Source organism: Centroberyx affinis, unplaced genomic scaffold, assembly GCF_046629955.1.
Source record: "Centroberyx affinis isolate AG114_WGS23_722 - 3 ecotype Tasmania unplaced genomic scaffold, CSIRO-AGI_Caff_v1 ptg001258l_1, whole genome shotgun sequence".
NCBI lineage: Eukaryota > Metazoa > Chordata > Actinopteri > Beryciformes > Berycidae > Centroberyx > Centroberyx affinis.
Window position 1 is genome coordinate 1 of NW_027279769.1, and position 6,007 is coordinate 6,007.

Sequence of the window (6,007 nt, forward strand, 5' to 3'; positions counted from 1 at the left end):
TGAATGTCAGTCTCCACACTGCCGGTCCACCTCTGAGTGTTGACTCTCTCCTCAAACACTTGATAATCAAACCGTAACTCACTCCTCCTCACTCTTTGACTTTCCCTGGTGCCAGGCAGGGATCAGGGAGTGGATCACGGCAAGATAGGCGGGGTCAAAGGTCAGAGGCTGTAAATAATAACAGACGTGGCCTGGGGTGTCTGGAAGGACCAAACAGCTTCTGATGTCCCACAAATCAAGACAATGGAGATGGCCACAACAACAGAAAAATGATTCATGCTGGACTTTGAGGGAACACCTTTAAGTATTTGCACATAACTCTCAGCCGCTCTATTCTTTTAACAGTGCAACACGTCATTTTCGTGCACTATCCTCATTAAATAGCAATGGCGGCCTGTAATGGAGGCCCCTCTGCAGCTGATGATGGAGATAATAATGTATTCCAGCCCGCCCCTCCCGGCAGCATGTGTTTCACTGGGGTGTTGGCGATGTGCATGAGCTCACAGATGGTTTGGCCGTGACGAGCGCATGCCGAGGTCATCCAGTGCATGTTGGTCACTCTCCTGGAGTTTACCCTCTTTAACAGGGTTACTGTTGAACTAATATTGACATTGGGCCGGGGTCTCTTTTGGCTACTAAAACAGCAATGTTTTCTCTGTGTCTACACTGCGGTCCCCTTCCATATATGATCAGTCTGATTATTGTTTTCCTTGCTGTCCTTTTGTATGGACCTGTTTCTAAATCAAATGGGTGCGTGTTTGGGTTGCAGAAAGGGAGCTTGTATATTTGGGCTGCCAAGCTATTCTTCATCCAGGTTCTCAGCGATCGCTACCCGCCATGGCTTGCAGACAATGGAGCCCTTTGTCTGACGGCGGAAATTGTTTACTGTTTTCCATTGGAGAAGCTTTGGTTATGACTCATTTCTCTCTTTTATTTATTGGCTTTTTGAAAGCTGCTTAGATTGTCTTTTGTAGAAGTACAGCATATACCTATGATTGTCAGGCCAGTAGGTTAGTAACATTAGAGTCCGTTGTTGTAAAGGTCAATTGGACATACTTAGCCTGGTGACACAAACTACACAGCAGTCTGTCTTAAACATAAAGTGCCTGTCCAGCTTTTACTGGTCTGTTGGTAATAGGGGGTTTACATAATGAGCCTGTGTGTGTTTCAGTGGAAAAAGATGTCAGTGTGGATGGTGACGATGGGTTTAAAGGGCCGTGGAGCCTGTGTCACGTCTGCTGCATGGGGTTGGGAATGCTCCAGGACACCGTGTCTACTTTTCAATGGAAGTGGCTATCGGTCAGGGCCGAACTGACTCACACTTGAGATGTAATCTGTGACTGCTAACAGGCCTGGTTTGTTTTAACCTCAGGGTCTCAAAATGACTCATTGCGTTGGTAACTTGATAAAGGCCGTCCTTTATGTGGCACAGAAGCGAATGACGCCACTGTCCGTCTGTGAACCGAGACGTTCGAATGGCTGAAATTCAAATCAGCCTCAGTTCTTGGATTCAGGATGGAAATGAGAAATTAGAGATTCCAACCTCTGGCCTTTATTGTGTATGTGTGTGTGTGTGTGTGTGTGTGGGTGGGGGTGTACAGACAAAGTGTTCCAACAGCTGCTGTGATTTGGAGTGATGAGAGAGGTGATTGTGTGACACCCCCACACCCTTACCCCCCTATACATTTTATACAACGGCCTCTCTATCCAGAGGTGTGAAGGACTGGACCCCCTGATGTGAGCATTGTGGAGAGGTGTGAACCAGCGGCAGTTAAACTCCCCTCATGAGGATTTTGGGGTCAGTGGGGCTGTGCATTACAGGGGGCTGGGTAGTTGGGGGGGCGGGGGTAGGCTACAATTTGGTATCAGAAAATACAGAGGCTGAAACCTCAAGTCATGTTGATTTTTTTGCTTAAGTAGCTGGGTGTTTCAAATTACTCCCTCGCCACTTGTGAAACTTTTTTGCAGTGAAATAACACGGTTGGCGTTTGGGTGAAACAGCCACTGGTTTTCACACGTTAGCTGCAAAGGCGATCAAGATAAAGATGGTGTAAGTGGTGTCTCTTTACATGGAGGAAGAAAGGAAGAGGAAAGGTGGCTTGTTGAGCAGTCTGTAGTGAAAAAAGTGTCAGCAAAATCAGCTTTGTGTCAACATGTTGATGCAATTACCAGAGTAGAATAATAACTCCTACCCAGGTGTAGAGCAGCGTTAAAAGTGTAACATGTGAAATCGCCTTTGGATGTCAGCATACTTTTCCTCTTTGACAATAAAGAACAGTGTTTGTAACAGTTTGGTCACCTGGGCCGGCACTTGTAATTTGCAGGCCACCTGCTGCCAAACACCAATATCCTTGAGGATAGTGAGGAAATGCTTTTGTGATGATGGCGAGATCTGCTCCTCAACAGGCGGGACTATTTATCTGAACAGCACTGGTTGGTATGGCTTCGTTTCTGAACGGCTCCTTTTCAAGTTCATCCTGAGACTGGAAATGTCTATAAATTACATTACGGTTTGCATCTTTGGACCGTATCCTATTAGCCTTTTGTTAGAACTCATTAGACATGAACGGCTCTGGGCCTGTAGTGCAGTTTTCTCCAGTGACTTACAGTACCATCTGACTGTTAAAAAAAAACGTGGCTTCAGCACAGCACAGTAGACTCTCTGTAGTCAGCACACGGCATCCCAGCAGGCACTGCTACTCTCATCATCCTCAAGCTCCTGGACAGCAGCACTGAGAACACGTGTGTGTGTGTGTGTGTGTGTGGTGTGCGCGTGTGTCTGAGTGAGTGAGTGTGTGTTCACTTGAACACTGAGTAGACGATCATCCGTATGGCAGCCGTAAGGACTCAAACAGCTTCTGTCTGGCCTTGGCTCTGAGAGGATGCTAGGCTATTCGTATGGCTCCATGTGGTCTAGAATTCATCACATACTACTTGCACTTCTCATTTCTCTGTCGTTCATTCTCCTTAACTGAATACGTATGCTTTGAAAAGCCAATATTACTTTAGTACTTTTACATGATAGGTTAGGGGTCATTACTCATTTCTCATATTTGTTGAAAATATCCACTGACTGTCCACCTCATCCTTTTTCTTCCCATGGATCCGTGAGGATGTTGTTCACCTGGGTGGGTGGAGTGTGTCCAGTGGGTCCTCAGAGTGGGAGGTAGTGAGAGACGGTGGTTGCTGTTTACATGTGTTTTGGTCTGCGCCTTGTCGCTCCACTGCTGCAGTGAGAGGAGTGCTGGTCAAGAGCCGTCCTTGGTTCAGCTCGGGTCGCTGCATCTGAATTCCTTCACTGATTTGGAACCACTCCACTGTTCAAGTATGTGGTGATAGTTGAGTGTAAACTCCATGGGTCGCTGTACATCTGTTACTTAGCTGTTGCTGAGGTTTGCGCTAAAGCCTATAAAGGCCACTGCTCTTTTTTTTCCCAGTCTCACCCGGCCCTTGGGTGTCTGTGCCATAGCGTTCAGTGTGCTGGTTTATGACTACAGATGGTGACTGCAGCCGGCACTGGCAGGCTTAACAAATGTGATTATGATTTTTTTTCTCTACTTAGTCAAAGCTGCATGTGTTTTTTTTCCCCTTCTAGCTTAAATCAATTATAATAGTGTTCAAGTGACATAAGCTTTGCAGCTGGGAGGAAGACAATTAAAAGTGGAATGGGGGAAAACTGTGTTTGGGTTGAAGGGGGCAAAACAGGAATTTGCCCTCTGACAACCTCCTTCTGTAACCTCATCATAAACCCTATTAGCCATGGCTATGCACGATCGTGTCACATCAGCAAGTTCCAGCACTCTGCATCACCCCTAATTTCTCAACCCCACATAAAATAGTGGTTACAGTGTGGCAATTATGGTGCGGCGAGATATTTTTTTAGAACGTCATCTGATTGCTAAAGCTTCAAATGAGACAAACCCAGTCCTCGGTTACAGTGAGGCTGGTGTTTACGCATTCCTCACTAGCAGCCCAAATCAATTACAGTAGTTTAATTAATGCTGAATTGTCAAATGAGTGGTGGGGGTCATTAGTGGCTGGTGTATGGCAGCTGACTGGGCTGGTGGGATTGACTATGGGAGACATGGTGAAGCCGCTAATGTTTTTCTTCCGCCCGCACCCTCACCAGTAAATTGCTCAAGGCTCATTCTTACCAAATCAGTTTGCTATTTTTCTGCAGCAACACAAACCTGACAAATGAGCAAGGAATGATTTTTTTTTTTCACCAGGAGCCAAAACATTTCCCTTTGCCCGTTGTGACGCCTATCAAGGCTTTGATGGTGTTCACCCTTCTGCTCTCGCTCCCACTATGAACCGTCTTTTGTCTAGAGCCACTTCAGACAATGTGGCTGAAACACAAGCCCATGAGTATGTCTGCCTCCACCACTCATACATACATTTACATACCCATCAAAGCGCCGGTCATAGACTCCCCCTACTTATACAAAGGAATTCTTAATCCAGCACTCAGCCAAATGCAGTTAGAGCTTCATTAAATGCTAACGATACAACAGCTCTACCTTTGTGGACAGAGCTGGCAGATAAGGTGAAGGGGAGGGGAAATGCCAGTTAGAACCAGACCGATCCTCACCAGATAAAGACCCATTAAATGCTAATTCTTCCTTATTTACATTACTTTCAGATCACTATCAATTTGTAATTGTCTGTGTGTGTGTGTGTCTGCGCATCTGTGTGTATGTGTGTGCGAGGTAGTGAAAATTCACTTCAGCTGCCAACTTGCTGATTAAAGCATGATCCGCTTGTTTTGTTGTTTCCTGTATTTTTTCCTTTGAAAAGCTGCCATAGCCAGTGATGGCTGGACTGTGTTCAGATGTGATTCAATAATAGTCGCTATGGCTTCCAATTTAGTTGGCATTTTTAGTGTCTACATGTTGCTCCAGTTGTATTTTTTGTGTAGATGTGCTTGACCTCAGATTACTTCTATTTGTTTTCTACCATAGAAACACCAGATAAACTGTGCTTCACATTTGCCAGAAACACAGATAGTCGTTTGTTTCTTGTAGTTTATCTCCTGTAATTTCTAGGAAAGTATGTTTGGTTCAGAAGGTTTGCAGGTGACTGACAGTCTTGCGACCCTGTGAAGACGTACTTAGCTTGTCCAGAACACATTAACACAAGAGTGTGGTCTAGTATGTTGAAGTGTTAAATGTTTACCGGGCTACTCACATATTTGTATGCGAGAGTGTAGGGGGGGGGGAGAGAGAGAGAGAGGGAGAGAGGGGGATCCTCAGCTGTCTCATCGTGAGAATCCGTGACAAGGAAGCTTCTCTGGGATTTACATTATTCTACAGCTGGGCTCTGCTGCTCTTCTGGGATATTCCCTCCGTCTGCACACATGATGGAAAAAAGGGGCTACTCTCTTTATTTCTCCCTCTCCAAGTCGGAAGGATGTGATTCTTTTTTCTCTCGTCCAAAACAAACTGAGGGTTTCTGCTCCACGTTATGAATTGGGTTTGTACTATATCTCTTCTGAGGTAGTGAGACCACAGGTAATAGTGTGATATTAAACTCATAACTTCTGTTTTATGACCTTTCCCTTTGTCCTCCCACAGTTTTCAAAACCACAGATCAGCTTATATTGTACCAAGACCACAGTCCTGGCCCAGTAATTCACTGTGAATGTTAGATTATTTTTTCATTTTTTTTTCTTCCAAATCCAGTATCTTTCTGTGACATTTTGTCATCACAGGTGAAAGATGGGTTTGATGGTATTAGTCACTCTTCTTTACTTTTTGTGGAGGATTAAGGTCATGGAATATTGCACTGCTCAACTGTCTGCCGGCTCCCCCTTCTTCTGGACCCAATGAGTAGTTACCCTTGGGGGCAGGATGCTAAGTTTAGCCAACATGTAAACTTTCATGCACTATTGGAAGATCTGGAGCAGGAAAGGGTGGGCTCTTCCTGTTTTGGACCCCCCCCCCCCACCCTGACCCTGTCTACACTCAGTGCTCCCATGCCTCTTCCACCCACATCATTGCCTACAACC